The following is an 18346-nucleotide window of genomic DNA, read 5'->3' on the forward strand; positions in this document are numbered from 1 at the left end:
AGAGCTGGTATTACCTTTTCAGAGGTGAGGGTCTTTCAACGGCTCGTTGGTCTAGGGGTATGATTCTCGCTTTGGGTGTGAGAGGTCCCGGGTTCAAATCCCGGACGAGCCCTTTCATTGGTGCTCTTTTGAAGTATGCATTTCAAAGCCAATATCAATTTTCTCTTTGCAGTAGTGGATGATTATTTGCTAGAGTCTCATGCTTTTAACCTTGCCCTGCCTGAGCAAATAGGAAACATTTCTCTTTAAGCATTTTGCAAAAATGCTGAACTTGCAAGGCATATACAAGCGTTCAGATAGGGCTGTCGGGCAGGTTGCATGAAAGAAATCTAAAACCAGATGCCCTTGGAATAGTCTGTTTTGAGCAGTTTCATCACAGAAGAATCACCTGTAGGTATCTGTTTCTGTAGTGTAGTGGTTATCACGTTCGCCTCACACGCGAAAGGTCCCCGGTTCGAAACCGGGCAGAAACACTAGTTATATTGTCTTGGCTGCAATGTTGAGAGTTGCCGTTTTGCATGAAATTGTCCAGGCCTTGAAGATGGGTTCATGCAGTCTCGTTCCAAGAAAGTGAATTCTCTTAAAAACAATAACATAATTGGCATGTGGATGTATCTGTTGATTCACAGACCTCACTTTCAAAAGAGCCCTGCATTCGGTTCAATGCTCAACCAGAACAAGCATTAACTTTGGGAATTGTTGGCACCAACAGGCCTCTTATTTTAGTGGAGTGTTTCTGGTTTTTAAGTGCTGAGGCTTGGGCTCAATTCCTAGATGATCCTTCTCAAGGTGATGATACAAATGCATCGTCACCTTTTCGTTTAATGTCAGAATTGTTTATTTCCATTTGGTGGTGTATGAATGCTTTCGACAGTATGGGGATTTTTTCTAGCCTTGCATGAATAAAAGCATATCACTCCTCTTTATGTATTTTTCTAATACATTTATATTTGCATCTCCTCTCCTAGCATGCATTTTTGACTATCTTACAGGCTGTATATAATAAGTATCAATTCAGGGGCGCTTCTACTACTCAAATCACAACTGTTCTATCACGACATTGATAAGCAATCTGCATCTGCTTCTGTTGTGTATTGGTTATCATATTTACCTGACGTGTGAAAGTCCCATGTTTGACAGTGCACGTTAACAAAGAAACCAATGATTTTTATTAAAAGTTGTCTTGTGTTTTGGTTACCTTGCATCAGCCAAAACGTGCCAGAGATGACTTCATTTGCAGTCACTTGAAAAGTAGGGATTCTCAAATAAATGGCAAGAGGTTGAAACAAATCCAAAGAAATGCATGGCATATCTATGAGTAGGTGTATGCATGTATCCATATATAAAGATAGATAGATAGATAGATAGATAGAGATATAGATAGATAGATAGATAGATAGATAGATAGATAGATAGATAGATAGATAGATAGATAGATAGATAGATAGATAGATAGATATAGGGAGAGAGAGAGCGTTAATATAAACAGAGACTTTATTTTCAATCAAGCGGTATTTTCTTTCCTTTAGGAGCAGAATGTTCTGATCATCAGCGCACCAGAATGTAGTGCTTGGTTGGCAAGCATCACATATTGTGATGTGTTAGCTAAGAGTTCCATGTCCTTCAGACTCATATATTCCTCTGTAGTTGTACCTTGGTGATTCCACAAAACATGGCATCATAATCAGCATTCTACTGCCACAGAGTGGACAGAGAAACCATTTAGAATTTCCCTGAAAAAGAAAAAAAGCATACTTAGGCAGAGCTTTGTGGACAGGAAGGACATTAGAGCAAGTGAGGAATAAGCACTGCTTTTGTTAATTTACATAGGCAGAACAGAGACTGCTGGGAAAAGCCTGAAATTAAAGGCACAGAAAATGCCTGCTTCTGGAGAGAACACTAAGAAGCATTGAAAGTTTTTCCTCTGACCCTGGCCACTCTTAAGAGGAATCCTATGATAGTCAGCAGGACCCACCCTAAAAAGGAAGGGACAGCCATTTGGACCCTTTCCACCTTTCCCATATCTCGCCTGATTGAGCCTAATTGAGCGCTGATTGAGCGGATAAGCACATAAGCACATGTACTTCTCATTTTGGGAAGGCATTGCTTAGCTTGTTACCAGCAGCTCAGTTATGTTATGATGTTAGAGGCTATGCAAGGAATGCTTTAGTCCTGCATTAGGCAGTTTTTATTGCTTCTTGCATTCAAGAGATAGATAATTAGCCAGAATCTGTGGCCCAGCTATTCACCTTGGCATTCCGATTTGCACAAAGGGAATAAGTATTTGAGAGAAAAGGCAAAATGTGTTTCTTATGTTGTTATGAACAGCTTTTTATTCTTTCTCTTTAGGCTCTAGCCAATGCAGAAATATATAAATAACTGCTGACTTCCTGTAAGACTTGTCCAATGCTGAGAAAAAATAAAAGGGGACACTTACAAATGATAGTGCTATCGTTTGAGAAAGGGTAAGTTGACACTGAATTTCCTGTGAATTCACAGACCAAGCATGAAAAAGACCCCAGCATGATCTTCATTGCGGGCTTAGAGCTGGTATTACCTTTTCAGAGGTGAGGGTCTTTCAACGGCTCGTTGGTCTAGGGGTATGATTCTCGCTTTGGGTGCGAGAGGTCCCGGGTTCAAATCCCTGACGAGCCCTTTCATTGGTGCTCTTTTGAAGTATGCATTTCAAAGCCAATATCAATTTTCTCTTTGCAGTAGTGGATGAATATTTGCTAGAGTCTCATGCTTTTAACCTTGCCCTGCCTGAGCAAATAGGAAACATTTCTCTTTAAGCATTTTGCAAAAATGCTGAACTTGCAAGGCATATACAAGCGTTCAGATGGGGCTGTCGGGCAGGTTGCATGAAAGAAATCTAAAACCAGATGCCCTTGGAATAGTCTGTTTTGAGCAGTTTCATCACAGAAGAATCACCTGTAGGTATCTGTTTCTGTAGTGTAGTGGTTATCACGTTCGACTCACACGCGAAAGGTCCCCAGGTCGAAACCGGGCAGAAACTCTAGTTATATTGTCTTGGCTGCAATGTTGAGAGTTGCTGTTTTGCATGAAATTGTCCAGGCCCTGAAGATGGGTTCATGCAGTCTCGTTCCAAGAAAGTGAATTCTCTTAAAAACAATAACATAATTGGCATGTGGATGTATCTGTTGATTCACAGACCTCACTTTCAAAAGAGCCCTGCATTCGGTTCAATGCTCAACCAGAACAAGCATTAACTTTGAGAATTGTTGGCACCAACAGGCCTCCTATTTTAGTGGAGTGTTTCTGGTTTTAAGTGCTGAGGCTTGGGCTCAATTCCTAGATGATCCTTCTCAAGGTGATGATACAAATGCATCGTCACCTTTTCGTTTAATGTCAGAATTGTTTATTTCCATTTGGTGGTGTATGAATGCTTTCGACAGTATGGGGATTTTTTCTAGCCTTGCATGAATAAAAGCATATCAATCCTCTTTATGTATTTTTCTACTACATTTATATTTGCATCTCCTCTCCTAGCATGCATTTTTGACTATCTTACAGGCTGTATATAATAAGTATCAATTCAGGGGCGCTTCTACTACTCAAATCACAACTGTTCTATCACGACATTGATAAGCAATCTGCATCTGCTTCTGTTGTGTATTGGTTATCATGTTTACCTGACGTGTGAAAGTCCCATGTTTGACAGTGCACGTTAACAAAGAAACCAATGATTTTTATTAAAAGTTGTCTTGTGTTTTGGTTACCTTGCATCAGCCAAAACGTGCCAGAGATGACTTCATTTGCAGTCACTTGAAAAGTAGGGATTCTCAAATAAATGGCAAGAGGTTGAAACAAATCCAAAGAAATGCATGGCATATCTATGAGTAGGTGTATGCATGTATCCATATATAAAGATAGATAGATAGATAGATAGATATATAGATATATAGATAGATAGATAGATAGATAGATAGATAGATAGATAGATAGATAGATAGATAGATAGATAGATAGATAGATAGATAGATAGATAGATAGATAGATAGATAGATAGATAGATAGATAGATAGATAGATAGATATAGGGAGAGAGAGAGCGTTAATATAAACAGAGACTTTATTTTCAATCAAGCGGTATTTTCTTTCCTTTAGGAGCAGAATGTTCTGATCATCAGCGCACCAGAATGTAGCGCTTGGTTGGCAAGCATCACATATTGTGATGTGTTAGCTAAGAGTTCCATGTCCTTCAGACTCATATATTCCTCTGTAGTTGTACCTTGGTGATTCCACAAAACATGGCATCATAATCAGCATTCTTCTGCCACAGAGTGGACAGAGAAACCATTTAGAATTTCCCTGAAAAAGAAAAAAAGCATACTTAGGCAGAGCTTTGTGGACAGGAAGGACATTAGAGCAAGTGAGGAATAAGCACTGCTTTTGTTAATTTACATAGGCAGAACAGAGACTGCTGGGAAAAGCCTGAAATTAAAGGCACAGCAAATGCCTGCTTCTGGAGAGAACACTAAGAAGCATTGAAAGTTTTTCCTCTGACCCTGGCCACTCTTAAGAGGAATCCTATGATAGTCAGCAGGACCCACCCTAAAAAGGAAGGGACAGCCATTTGGACCCTTTCCACCTTTTCTATATCTCGCCTGATCGAGCCTGATTGAGCGGATAAGCACATAAGCACATGTACTTCTCATTTTGGGAAGGCATTGCTTAGCTTGTTACCAGCAGCTCAGTTATGTTATGATGTTAGAGGCTATGCAAGGAATGCTTTAGTCCTGCATTAGGCAGTTTTTATTGCTTCTTGCATTCAAGAGATAGATAATTAGCCAGAATCTGTAGCCCAGCTATTCACCTTGGCATTCCGATTTGCACAAAGGGAATAAGTATTTGAGAGAAAAGGCAAAATGTGTTTCTTATGTTGTTATGAACAGCTTTTTATTCCTTCTCTTTAGGCTCTAGCCAATGCAGAAATATATAAATAACTGCTGACTTCCTGTAAGACTTGTCCAATGCTGAGAAAAAAATTAAAAGGGGACACTTACAAATGATAGTGCTATCGTTTGAGAAAGGGTAAGTTGACACTGAATTTCCTGTGAATTCACAGACCAAGCATGAAAAAGACCCCAGCATGATCTTCATTGCGGGCTTAGAGCTGGTATTACCTTTTCAGAGGTGAGGGTCTTTCAACGGCTCGTTGGTCTAGGGGTATGATTCTCGCTTTGGGTGCGAGAGGTCCCGGGTTCAAATCCCGGACGAGCCCTTTCATTGGTGCTCTTTTGAAGTATGCATTTCAAAGCCAATATCAATTTTCTCTTTGCAGTAGTGGATGATTATTTGCTAGAGTCTCATGCTTTTAACCTTGCCCTGCCTGAGCAAATAGGAAACATTTCTCTTTAAGCATTTTGCAAAAATGCTGAACTTGCAAGGCATATACAAGCGTTCAGATAGGGCTGTCGGGCAGGTTGCATGAAAGAAATCTAAAACCAGATGCCCTTGGAATAGTCTGTTTTGAGTAGTTTCATCACAGAAGAATCACCTGTAGGTATCTGTTTCTGTAGTGTAGTGGTTATCACATTCGCCTCACACGCGAAAGGTCCCCGGTTCGAAACCGGGCAGAAACACTAGTTATATTGTCTTGGCTGCAATGTTGAGAGTTGCCGTTTTGCATGAAATTGTCCAGGCCCTGAAGATGGGTTCATGCAGTCTCGTTCCAAGAAAGTGAATTCTCTTAAAAACAATAACATAATTGGCATGTGGATGTATCTGTTGATTCACAGACCTCACTTTCAAAAGTGCCCTGCATTCGGTTCAATGCTCAACCAGAACAAGCATTAACTTTGAGAATTGTTGGCACCAACAGGCCTCCTATTTTAGTGGAGTGTTTCTGGTTTTAAGTGCTGAGGCTTGGGCTCAATTCCTAGATGATCCTTCTCAAGGTGATGATACAAATGCATCGTCACCTTTTCGTTTAATGTCAGAATTGTTTATTTCCATTTGGTGGTGTATGAATGCTTTCGACAGTATGGGGATTTTTTCTAGCCTTGCATGAATAAAAGCATATCACTCCTCTTTATGTATTTTTCTAATACATTTATATTTGCATCTCCTCTCCTAGCATGCATTTTTGACTATCTTACAGGCTGTATATAATAAGTATCAATTCAGGGGCGCTTCTACTACTCAAATCACAACTGTTCTATCACGACATTGATAAGCAATCTGCATCTGCTTCTGTTGTGTATTGGTTATCATATTTACCTGACGTGTGAAAGTCCCATGTTTGACAGTGCACGTTAACAAAGAAACCAATGATTTTTATTAAAAGTTGTCTTGTGTTTTGGTTACCTTGCATCAGCCAAAACGTGCCAGAGATGACTTCATTTGCAGTCACTTGAAAAGTAGGGATTCTCAAATAAATGGCAAGAGGTTGAAACAAATCCAAAGAAATGCATGGCATATCTATGAGTAGGTGTATGCATGTATTCATATATAAAGATAGATAGATAGATAGATAGATAGAGATATAGATAGATAGATAGATAGATAGATAGATAGATAGATAGATAGATAGATAGATAGATAGATAGATAGATAGATAGATAGATAGATAGATAGATAGATAGATAGATAGATATAGATAGGAGAGAGAGAGCGTTAATATAAACAGAGACTTTATTTTCAATCAAGCGGTATTTTCTTTCCTTTAGGAGCAGAATGTTCTGATCATCAGCGCACCAGAATGTAGTGCTTGGTTGGCAAGCATCACATATTGTGATGTGTTAGCTAAGAGTTCCATGTCCTTCAGACTCATATATTCCTCTGTAGTTGTACCTTGGTGATTCCACAAAACATGGCATCATAATCAGCATTCTACTGCCACAGAGTGGACAGAGAAACCATTTAGAATTTCCCTGAAAAAGAAAAAAAGCATACTTAGGCAGAGCTTTGTGGACAGGAAGGACATTAGAGCAAGTGAGGAATAAGCACTGCTTTTGTTAATTTACATAGGCAGAACAGAGACTGCTGGGAAAAGCCTGAAATTAAAGGCACAGAAAATGCCTGCTTCTGGAGATAACACTAAGAAGCATTGAAAGTTTTTCCTCTGACCCTGGCCACTCTTAAGAGGAATCCTATGATAGTCAGCAGGACCCACCCTAAAAAGGAAGGGACAGCCATTTGGACCCTTTCCACCTTTCCTATATCGAGCCTGATCGAGCCTGATTGAGCGCTGATTGAGCGGATAAGCACATAAGCACATGTACTTCTCATTTTGGGAAGGCATTGCTTAGCTTGTTACCAGCAGCTCAGTTATGTTATGATGTTAGAGGCTATGCAAGGAATGCTTTATTCCTGCATTAGTCAGTTTTTATTGCTACTTGCATTCAAGAGATAGATAATTAGCCAGAATCTGTGGCCCAGTTATTCACATTGGCATTCCGATTTGCACAAAGGGAATAAGTATTTGAGAGAAAAGGCAAAATGTGTTTCTTATGTTGTTATGAACAGCTTTTTATTCCTTCTCTTTAGGCTCTAGCCAATGCAGAAATATATAAATAACTGCTGACTTCCTGTAAGACTTGTCCAATGCTGAGAAAAAATAAAAGGGGACACTTACAAATGATAGTGCTATCGTTTGAGAAAGGGTAAGTTGACACTGAATTTCCTGTGAATTCACAGACCAAGCATGAAAAAGACCCCAGCATGATCTTCATTGCGGGCTTAGAGCTGGTATTACCTTTTCAGAGGTGAGGGTCTTTCAACGGCTCGTTGGTCTAGGGGTATGATTCTCGCTTTGGGTGCGAGAGGTCCCGGGTTCAAATCCCGGACGAGCCCTTTCATTGGTGCTCTTTTGAAGTATGCATTTCAAAGCCAATATCAATTTTCTCTTTGCAGTAGTGGATGATTATTTGCTAGAGTCTCATGCTTTTAACCTTGCCCTGCCTGAGCAAATAGGAAACATTTCTCTTTAAGCATTTTGCAAAAATGCTGAACTTGCAAGGCATATACAAGCGTTCAGATAGGGCTGTCTGCATGAAAGAAATCTAAAACCAGATGCCCTTGGAATAGTCTGTTTTGAGCAGTTTCATCACAGAAGAATCACCTGTAGGTATCTGTTTCTGTAGTGTAGTGGTTATCACGTTTGCCTCACACGCGAAAGGTCCCCGGTTCGAAACTGGGCAGAAACACTAGTTATATTGTCTTGGCTGCAATATTGAGAGTTGCCGTTTTGCATGAAATTGTCCAGGCCCTGAAGATGGGTTCATGCAGTCTCGTTCCAAGAAAGTGAATTCTCTTAAAAACAATAACATAATTGGCATGTGGATGTATCTGTTGATTCACAGACCTCACTTTCAAAAGAGCCCTGCATTCGGTTCAATGCTCAACCAGAACAAGCATTAACTTTGAGAATTGTTGGCACCAACAGGCCTCCTATTTTAGTGGAGTGTTTCTGGTTTTAAGTGCTGAGGCTTGGGCTCAATTCCTAGATGATCCTTCTCAAGGTGATGATACAAATGCATCGTCACCTTTTCGTTTAATGTCAGAATTGTTTATTTCCATTTGGTGGTGTATGAATGCTTTCGACAGTATGGGGATTTTTTCTAGCCTTGCATGAATAAAAGCATATCACTCCTCTTTATGTATTTTTCTAATACATTTATATTTGCATCTCCTCTCCTAGCATGCATTTTTGACTATCTTACAGGCTGTATATAATAAGTATCAATTCAGAGGCGCTTCTACTACTCAAATCACAACTGTTCTATCACGACATTGATAAGCAATCTGCATCTGCTTCTGTTGTGTATTGGTTATCATATTTACCTGACGTGTGAAAGTCCCATGTTTGACAGTGCACGTTAACAAAGAAACCAATGATTTTTATTAAAAGTTGTCTTGTGTTTTGGTTACCTTGCATCAGCCAAAACGTGCCAGAGATGACTTCATTTGCAGTCACTTGAAAAGTAGGGATTCTCAAATAAATGGCAAGAGGTTGAAACAAATCCAAAGAAATGCATGGCATATCTATGAGTAGGTGTATGCATGTATCCATATATAAAGATAGATAGATAGAGATATAGATAGATAGATAGATAGATAGATAGATAGATAGATAGATAGATAGATAGATAGATAGATAGATAGATAGATATAGGGAGAGAGAGAGCGTTAATATAAACAGAGACTTTATTTTCAATCAAGCGGTATTTTCTTTCCTTTAGGAGCAGAATGTTCTGATCATCAGCGCACCAGAATGTAGTGCTTGGTTGGCAAGCATCACATATTGTGATGTGTTAGCTAAGAGTTCCATGTCCTTCAGACTCATATATTCCTCTGTAGTTGTACCTTGGTGATTCCACAAAACATGGCATCATAATCAGCATTCTACTGCCACAGAGTGGACAGAGAAACCATTTAGAATTTCCCTGAAAAAGAAAAAAAGCATACTTAGGCAGAGCTTTGTGGACAGGAAGGACATTAGAGCAAGTGAGGAATAAGCACTGCTTTTGTTAATTTACATAGGCAGAACAGAGACTGCTGGGAAAAGCCTGAAATTAAAGGCACAGAAAATGCCTGCTTCTGGAGAGAACACTAAGAAGCATTGAAAGTTTTTCCTCTGACCCTGGCCACTCTTAAGAGGAATCCTATGATAGTCAGCAGGACCCACCCTAAAAAGTAAGGGACAGCCATTTGGACCCTTTCCACCTTTCCTTGATCGAGCCTGATTGAGCGCTGATTGAGCGGATAAGCACATAAGCACATAAGCACATGTACTTCTCATTTTGGGAAGGTATTGCTTAGCTTGTTACCAGAAGCTCAGTTATGTTATGATGTTAGAGGCTATGCAAGGAATGCTTTAGTCCTGCATTAGGCAGTTTTTATTGCTTCTTGCATTCAAGAGATAGATAATTAGCCAGAATCTGTGGCCCAGCTATTCACCTTGGCATTCCGATTTGCACAAAGGGAATAAGTATTTGAGAGAAAAGGCAAAATGTGTTTCTTATGTTGTTATGAACAGCTTTTTATTCTTTCTCTTTAGGCTCTAGCCAATGCAGAAATATATAAATAACTGCTGACTTCCTGTAAGACTTGTCCAATGCTGAGAAAAAATAAAAGGGGACACTTACAAATGATAGTGCTATCGTTTGAGAAAGGGTAAGTTGACACTGAATTTCCTGTGAATTCACAGACCAAGCATGAAAAAGACCCCAGCATGATCTTCATTGCGGGCTTAGAGCTGGTATTACCTTTTCAGAGGTGAGGGTCTTCCAACGGCTCATTGGTCTAGGGGTATGATTCTCGCTTTGGGTGCGAAAGGTCCCGGGTTCAAATCCCGGACAAGCCCTTTCATTGGTGCTCTTTTGAAGTATGCATTTCAAAGCCAATATCAATTTTCTCTTTGCAGTAGTGGATGATTATTTGCTAGAGTCTCATGCTTTTAACCTTGCCCTGCCTGAGCAAATAGGAAACATTTCTCTTTAAGCATTTTGCAAAAATGCTGAACTTGCAAGGCATATACAAGCGTTCAGATAGGGCTGTCGGGCAGGTTGCATGAAAGAAATCTAAAACCAGATGCCCTTGGAATAGTCTGTTTTGAGCAGTTTCATCACAGAAGAATCACCTGTAGGTATCTGTTTCTGTAGTGTAGTGGTTATCACGTTCGACTCACACGCGAAAGGTCCCCAGGTCGAAACCGGGTAGAAACTCTAGTTATATTGTCTTGGCTGCAATGTTGAGAGTTGCTGTTTTGCATGAAATTGTCCAGGCCCTGAAGATGGGTTCATGCAGTCTCGTTCCAAGAAAGTGAATTCTCTTAAAAACAATAACATAATTGGCATGTGGATGTATCTGTTGATTCACAGACCTCACTTTCAAAAGAGCCCTGCATTCGGTTCAATGCTCAACCAGAACAAGCATTAACTTTGAGAATTGTTGGCACCAACAGGCCTCCTATTTTAGTGGAGTGTTTCTGGTTTTAAGTGCTGAGGCTTGGGCTCAATTCCTAGATGATCCTTCTCAAGGTGATGATACAAATGCATCGTCACCTTTTCGTTTAATGTCAGAATTGTTTATTTCCATTTGGTGGTGTATGAATGCTTTCGACAGTATGGGGATTTTTTCTAGCCTTGCATGAATAAAAGCATATCAATCCTCTTTATGTATTTTTCTACTACATTTATATTTGCATCTCCTCTCCTAGCATGCATTTTTGACTATCTTACAGGCTGTATATAATAAGTATCAATTCAGGGGCGCTTCTACTACTCAAATCACAACTGTTCTATCACGACATTGATAAGCAATCTGCATCTGCTTCTGTTGTGTATTGGTTATCATGTTTACCTGACGTGTGAAAGTCCCATGTTTGACAGTGCATGTTAACAAAGAAACCAATGATTTTTATTAAAAGTTGTCTTGTGTTTTGGTTACCTTGCATCAGCCAAAACGTGCCAGAGATGACTTCATTTGCAGTCACTTGAAAAGTAGGGATTCTCAAATAAATGGCAAGAGGTTGAAACAAATCCAAAGAAATGCATGGCATATCTATGAGTAGGTGTATGCATGTATCCATATATAAAGATAGATAGATAGATAGATAGATAGATAGATAGATAGATAGATAGATAGATAGATAGATAGATAGATAGATAGATAGATAGATAGATAGATAGATAGATAGATAGATAGATAGATAGATAGATAGATAGATAGATAGATAGATATAGGGAGAGAGAGAGCGTTAATATAAACAGAGACTTTATTTTCAATCAAGCGGTATTTTCTTTCCTTTAGGAGCAGAATGTTCTGATCATCAGCGCACCAGAATGTAGTGCTTGGTTGGCAAGCATCACATATTGTGATGTGTTAGCTAAGAGTTCCATGTCCTTCAGACTCATATATTCCTCTGTAGTTGTACCTTGGTGATTCCACAAAACATGGCATCATAATCAGCATTCTACTGCCACAGAGTGGACAGAGAAACCATTTAGAATTTCCCTGAAAAAGAAAAAAAGCATACTTAGGCAGAGCTTTGTGGACAGGAAGGACATTAGAGCAAGTGAGGAATAAGCACTGCTTTTGTTAATTTACATAGGCAGAACAGAGACTGCTGGGAAAAGCCTGAAATTAAAGGCACAGAAAATGCCTGCTTCTGGAGAGAACACTAAGAAGCATTGAAAGTTTTTCCTCTGACCCTGGCCACTCTTAAGAGGAATCCTATGATAGTCAGCAGGACCCACCCTAAAAAGTAAGGGACAGCCATTTGGACCCTTTCCACCTTTCCTTGATCGAGCCTGATTGAGCGCTGATTGAGCGGATAAGCACATAAGCACATGTACTTCTCATTTTGGGAAGGTATTGCTTAGCTTGTTACCAGAAGCTCAGTTATGTTATGATGTTAGAGGCTATGCAAGGAATGCTTTAGTCCTGCATTAGGCAGTTTTTATTGCTTCTTGCATTCAAGAGATAGATAATTAGCCAGAATCTGTGGCCCAGCTATTCACCTTGGCATTCCGATTTGCACAAAGGGAATAAGTATTTGAGAGAAAAGGCAAAATGTGTTTCTTATGTTGTTATGAACAGCTTTTTATTCTTTCTCTTTAGGCTCTAGCCAATGCAGAAATATATAAATAACTGCTGACTTCCTGTAAGACTTGTCCAATGCTGAGAAAAAATAAAAGGGGACACTTACAAATGATAGTGCTATCGTTTGAGAAAGGGTAAGTTGACACTGAATTTCCTGTGAATTCACAGACCAAGCATGAAAAAGACCCCAGCATGATCTTCATTGCGGGCTTAGAGCTGGTATTACCTTTTCAGAGGTGAGGGTCTTCCAACGGCTCATTGGTCTAGGGGTATGATTCTCGCTTTGGGTGCGAAAGGTCCCGGGTTCAAATCCCGGACGAGCCCTTTCATTGGTGCTCTTTTGAAGTATGCATTTCAAAGCCAATATCAATTTTCTCTTTGCAGTAGTGGATGATTATTTGCTAGAGTCTCATGCTTTTAACCTTGCCCTGCCTGAGCAAATAGGAAACATTTCTCTTTAAGCATTTTGCAAAAATGCTGAACTTGCAAGGCATATACAAGCGTTCAGATAGGGCTGTCGGGCAGGTTGCATGAAAGAAATCTAAAACCAGATGCCCTTGGAATAGTCTGTTTTGAGCAGTTTCATCACAGAAGAATCACCTGTAGGTATCTGTTTCTGTAGTGTAGTGGTTATCACGTTCGCCTTACACGCGAAAGGTCCCCGGTTCGAAACCGGGCAGAAACACTAGTTATATTGTCTTGGCTGCAATGTTGAGAGTTGCCGTTTTGCATGAAATTGTACAGGCCCTGAAGATGGGTTCATGCAGTCTCGTTCCAAGAAAGTGAATTCTCTTAAAAACAATAACATAATTGGCATGTGGATGTATCTGTTGATTCACAGACCTCACTTTCAAAAGAGCCCTGCATTCGGTTCAATGCTCAACCAGAACAAGCATTAACTTTGAGAATTGTTGGCACCAACAGGCCTCTTATTTTAGTGGAGTGTTTCTGGTTTTAAGTGCTGAGGCTTGGGCTCAATTCCTAGATGATCCTTCTCAAGGTGATGATACAAATGCATCGTCACCTTTTCGTTTAATGTCAGAATTGTTTATTTCCATTTGGTGGTGTATGAATGCTTTCGACAGTATGGGGATTTTTTCTAGCCTTGCATGAATAAAAGCATATCACTCCTCTTTATGTATTTTTCTAATACATTTATATTTGCATCTCCTCTCCTAGCATGCATTTTTGACTATCTTACAGGCTGTATATAATAAGTATCAATTCAGGGGCGCTTCTACTACTCAAATCACAACTGTCTATCACGACATTGATAAGCAATCTGCATCTGCTTCTGTTGTGTATTGGTTATCATATTTACCTGACGTTTGAAAGTCCCATGTTTGACAGTGCACGTTAACAAAGAAACCAATGATTTTTATTAAAAGTTGTCTTGTGTTTTGGTTACCTTGCATCAGCCAAAACGTGCCAGAGATGACTTCATTTGCAGTCACTTGAAAAGTTGGGATTCTCAAATAAATGGCAAGAGGTTGAAACAAATCCAAACAAATGCATGGCATATCTATGTGTAGGTGTATGCATGTATCCATATATAAAGATAGATAGATAGATAGATAGATAGATAGATAGATAGATAGATAGATAGATAGATAGATAGATAGATAGATAGATAGATAGATAGATAGATAGATAGATAGATAGATAGATAGATAGATAGATAGATAGATAGATAGATAGATATAGGGAGAGAGAGAGCGTTAATATAAACAGAGACTTTATTTTCAATCAAGCGGTATTTTCTTTCCTTTAGGAGCAGAATGTTCTGATCATCAGCGCACCAGAATGTAGTGCTTGGTTGGCAAGCATCACATATTGTGATGTGTTAGCTAAGAGTTCCATGTCCTTCAGACTCATATATTCCTCTGTAGTTGTACCTTGGTGATTCCACAAAACATGGCATCATAATCAGCATTCTACTGCCACAGAGTGGACAGAGAAACCATTTAGAATTTCCCTGAAAAAGAAAAAAAGCATACTTAGGCAGAGCTTTGTGGACAGGAAGGACATTAGAGCAAGTGAGGAATAAGCACTGCTTTTGTTAATTTACATAGGCAGAACAGAGACTGCTGGGAAAAGCCTGAAATTAAAGGCACAGAAAATGCCTGCTTCTGGAGAGAACACTAAGAAGCATTGAACGTTTTTCCTCTGACCCTGGCCACTCTTAAGAGGAATCCTATGATAGTCAGCAGGACCCACCCTAAAAAGGAAGGGACAGCCATTTGGACCCTTTCCACCTTTCCTTGATCGAGCCTGATTGAGCGCTGATTGAGCGCATAAGCACATAAGCACATAAGCACATGTACTTCTCATTTTGGGAAGGCATTGCTTAGCTTGTTACCAGCAGCTCAGTTATGTTATGATGTTAGAGGCTATGCAAGGAATGCTTTAGTCCTGCATTAGGCAGTTTTTATTGCTTCTTGCATTCAAGAGATAGATAATTAGCCAGAATCTGTGGCCCAGCTATTCACCTTGGCATTCCGATTTGCACAAAGGGAATAAGTATTTGAGAGAAAAGGCAAAATGTGTTTCTTATGTTGTTATGAACAGCTTTTTATTCTTTCTCTTTAGGCTCCAGCCAATGCAGAAATATATAAATAACTGCTGACTTCCTGTAAGACTTGTCCAATGCTGAGAAAAAAATAAAAGGGGACACTTACAAATGATAGTGCTATCGTTTGAGAAAGGGTAAGTTGACACTGAATTTCCTGTGAATTCACAGACCAAGCATGAAAAAGACCCCAGCATGATCTTCATTGCGGGCTTAGAGCTGGTATTACCTTTTCAGAGGTGAGGGTCTTTCAACGGCTCGTTGGCCTAGGGGTATGATTCTCGCTTTGGGTGCGAGAGGTCCCGGGTTCAAATCCCGGACGAGCCCTTTCGTTGGTGCTCTTTTGAAGTATGCATTTCAAAGCCAATATCAATTTTCTCTTTGCAGTAGTGGATGATTATTTGCTAGAGTCTCATGCTTTTAACCTTGCCCTGCCTGAGCAAATAGGAAACATTTCTCTTTAAGCATTTTGCAAAAATGCTGAACTTGCAAGGCATATACAAGCGTTCAGATAGGGCTGTCGGGCAGGTTGCATGAAAGAAATCTAAAACCAGATGCCCTTGGAATAGTCTGTTTTGAGCAGTTTCATCACAGAAGAATCACCTGTAGGTATCTGTTTCTGTAGTGTAGTGGTTATCACGTTCGCCTCACACGCGAAAGGTCCCCGGTTCGAAACTGGGCAGAAACGCTAGTTATATTGTCTTGGCTGCAATGTTGAGAGTTGCCGTTTTGCATGAAATTGTCCAGGCCCTGAAGATGGGTTCATGCAGTCTCGTTCCAAGAAAGTGAATTCTCTTAAAAACAATAACATAATTGGCATGTGGATGTATCTGTTGATTCACAGACCTCACTTTCAAAAGAGCCCTGCATTCGGTTCAATGCTCAACCAGAACAAGCATTAACTTTGAGAATTGTTGGCACCAACAGGCCTCCTATTTTAGTGGAGTGTTTCTGGTTTTAAGTGCTGAGGCTTGGGCTCAATTCCTAGATGATCCTTCTCAAGGTGATGATACAAATGCATCGTCACCTTTTCGTTTAATGTCAGAATTATTTATTTCCATTTGGTGGTGTATGAATGCTTTCGACAGTATGGGGATTTTTTCTAGCCTTGCATGAATAAAAGCATATCACTCCTCTTTATGTATTTTTCTAATACATTTATATTTGCATCTCCTCTCCTAGCATGCATTTTTGACTATCTTACAGGCTGTATATAATAAGTATCAATTCAGGGGCGCTTCTACTACTCAAATCACAACTGTTCTATCACGACATTGATAAGCAATCTGCATCTGCTTCTGTTGTGTATTGGTTATCATATTTACCTGACGTGTGAAAGTCCCATGTTTGACAGTGCACGTTAACAGAGAAACCAATGATTTTTATTCAAAGTTGTCTTGTGTTTTGGTTACCTTGCATCAGCCAAAACGTGCCAGAGATGACTTCATTTGCAGTCACTTGAAAAGTAGGGATTCTCAAATAAATGGCAAGAGGTTGAAACAAATCCAAAGAAATGCATGGCATATCTATGAGTAGGTGTATGCATGTATCCATATATAAAGATAGATAGATAGATAGATAGATAGATAGATAGATAGATAGATAGATAGATAGATAGATAGATAGATAGATAGATAGATAGATAGATAGATAGATAGATAGATAGATAGATAGATAGATATAGGGAGAGAGAGAGCGTTAATATAAACAGAGACTTTATTTTCAATCAAGCGGTATTTTCTTTCCTTTAGGAGCAGAATGTTCTGATCATCAGCGCACCAGAATGTAGTGCTTGGTTGGCAAGCATCACATATTGTGATGTGTTAGCTAAGAGTTCCATGTCCTTCAGACTCATATATTCCTCTGTAGTTGTACCTTGGTGATTCCACAAAACATGGCATCATAATCAGCATTCTACTGCCACAGAGTGGACAGAGAAACCATTTAGAATTTCCCTGAAAAAGAAAAAAAGCATACTTAGGCAGAGCTTTGTGGACAGGAAGGACATTAGAGCAAGTGAGGAATAAGCACTGCTTTTGTTAATTTACATAGGCAGAACAGAGACTGCTGGGAAAAGCCTGAAATTAAAGGCACAGAAAATGCCTGCTTCTGGAGAGAACACTAAGAAGCATTGAAAGTTTTTCCTCTGACCCTGGCCACTCTTAAGAGGAATCCTATGATAGTCAGCAGGACCCACCCTAAAAAGGAAGGGACAGCCATTTGGACCCTTTCCACCTTTCCCATATCTCGCCTGATCGAGCCTAATTGAGCGCTGATTGAGCGGATAAGCACATAAGCACATGTACTTCTCATTTTGGGAAGGCATTGCTTAGCTTGTTACCAGCAGCTCAGTTATGTTATGATGTTAGAGGCTATGCAAGGAATGCTTTAGTCCTGCATTAGGCAGTTTTTATTGCTTCTTGCATTCAAGAGATAGATAATTAGCCAGAATCTGTGGCCCAGCTATTCACCTTGGCATTCCGATTTGCACAAAGGGAATAAGTATTTGAGAGAAAAGGCAAAATGTGTTTCTTATGTTGTTATGAACAGCTTTTTATTCTTTCTCTTTAGGCTCTAGCCAATGCAGAAATATATAAATAACTGCTGACTTCCTGTAAGACTTGTCCAATGCTGAGAAAAAATAAAAGGGGACACTTACAAATGATAGTGCTATCGTTTGAGAAAGGGTAAGTTGACACTGAATTTCCTGTGAATTCACAGACCAAGCATGAAAAAGACCCCAGCATGATCTTCATTGCGGGCTTAGAGCTGGTATTACCTTTTCAGAGGTGAGGGTCTTTCAACGGCTCGTTGGTCTAGGGGTATGATTCTCGCTTTGGGTGCGAGAGGTCCCGGGTTCAAATCCCGGACGAGCCCTTTCATTGGTGCTCTTTTGAAGTATGCATTTCAAAGCCAATATCAATTTTCTCTTTGCAGTAGTGGATGAATATTTGCTAGAGTCTCATGCTTTTAACCTTGCCCTGCCTGAGCAAATAGGAAACATTTCTCTTTAAGCATTTTGCAAAAATGCTGAACTTGCAAGGCATATACAAGCGTTCAGATAGGGCTGTCGGGCAGGTTGCATGAAAGAAATCTAAAACCAGATGCCCTTGGAATTGTCTGTTTTGAGCAGTTTCATCACAGAAGAATCACCTGTAGGTATCTGTTTCTGTAGTGTAGTGGTTATCACGTTCGACTCACACGCGAA

The 18346-nt window shown here is 39.8% G+C and overlaps 12 non-coding genes across 12 annotated transcripts; all 12 read left to right on the forward strand.

Moving 5' to 3' along the window:
• The first annotated feature begins 40 nt into the window (after positions 1 to 40).
• Positions 41 to 112, forward strand: TRNAP-UGG (transfer RNA proline (anticodon UGG)). Its single transcript has one exon. It is a non-coding gene; the product is annotated as a tRNA-Pro (tRNA).
• A 288-nt stretch (positions 113 to 400) lies between these two features.
• On the forward strand, positions 401 to 473 carry TRNAV-CAC (transfer RNA valine (anticodon CAC)). Its single transcript has one exon. It is a non-coding gene; the product is annotated as a tRNA-Val (tRNA).
• A 2110-nt stretch (positions 474 to 2583) lies between these two features.
• Positions 2584 to 2655, forward strand: TRNAP-UGG (transfer RNA proline (anticodon UGG)). Its single transcript has one exon. It is a non-coding gene; the product is annotated as a tRNA-Pro (tRNA).
• Positions 2656 to 5172: 2517 nt separating this feature from the next.
• On the forward strand, positions 5173 to 5244 carry TRNAP-UGG (transfer RNA proline (anticodon UGG)). Its single transcript has one exon. It is a non-coding gene; the product is annotated as a tRNA-Pro (tRNA).
• A 288-nt stretch (positions 5245 to 5532) lies between these two features.
• TRNAV-CAC (transfer RNA valine (anticodon CAC)) lies at positions 5533 to 5605 on the forward strand. Its single transcript has one exon. It is a non-coding gene; the product is annotated as a tRNA-Val (tRNA).
• A 2140-nt stretch (positions 5606 to 7745) lies between these two features.
• TRNAP-UGG (transfer RNA proline (anticodon UGG)) lies at positions 7746 to 7817 on the forward strand. The gene has a single exon. It is a non-coding gene; the product is annotated as a tRNA-Pro (tRNA).
• Positions 7818 to 8097: 280 nt separating this feature from the next.
• Positions 8098 to 8170, forward strand: TRNAV-CAC (transfer RNA valine (anticodon CAC)). Its single transcript has one exon. It is a non-coding gene; the product is annotated as a tRNA-Val (tRNA).
• Positions 8171 to 12821: 4651 nt separating this feature from the next.
• On the forward strand, positions 12822 to 12893 carry TRNAP-UGG (transfer RNA proline (anticodon UGG)). The gene has a single exon. It is a non-coding gene; the product is annotated as a tRNA-Pro (tRNA).
• Positions 12894 to 13181: 288 nt separating this feature from the next.
• TRNAV-UAC (transfer RNA valine (anticodon UAC)) lies at positions 13182 to 13254 on the forward strand. Its single transcript has one exon. It is a non-coding gene; the product is annotated as a tRNA-Val (tRNA).
• Positions 13255 to 15393: 2139 nt separating this feature from the next.
• TRNAP-UGG (transfer RNA proline (anticodon UGG)) lies at positions 15394 to 15465 on the forward strand. The gene has a single exon. It is a non-coding gene; the product is annotated as a tRNA-Pro (tRNA).
• Positions 15466 to 15753: 288 nt separating this feature from the next.
• TRNAV-CAC (transfer RNA valine (anticodon CAC)) lies at positions 15754 to 15826 on the forward strand. Its single transcript has one exon. It is a non-coding gene; the product is annotated as a tRNA-Val (tRNA).
• Positions 15827 to 17943: 2117 nt separating this feature from the next.
• TRNAP-UGG (transfer RNA proline (anticodon UGG)) lies at positions 17944 to 18015 on the forward strand. The gene has a single exon. It is a non-coding gene; the product is annotated as a tRNA-Pro (tRNA).
• The last annotated feature ends 331 nt before the right edge of the window (positions 18016 to 18346 follow it).

This window comes from Lissotriton helveticus, chromosome 8 (assembly GCF_964261635.1).
Source record: "Lissotriton helveticus chromosome 8, aLisHel1.1, whole genome shotgun sequence".
In the NCBI taxonomy this organism is placed as follows: domain Eukaryota; kingdom Metazoa; phylum Chordata; class Amphibia; order Caudata; family Salamandridae; genus Lissotriton; species Lissotriton helveticus.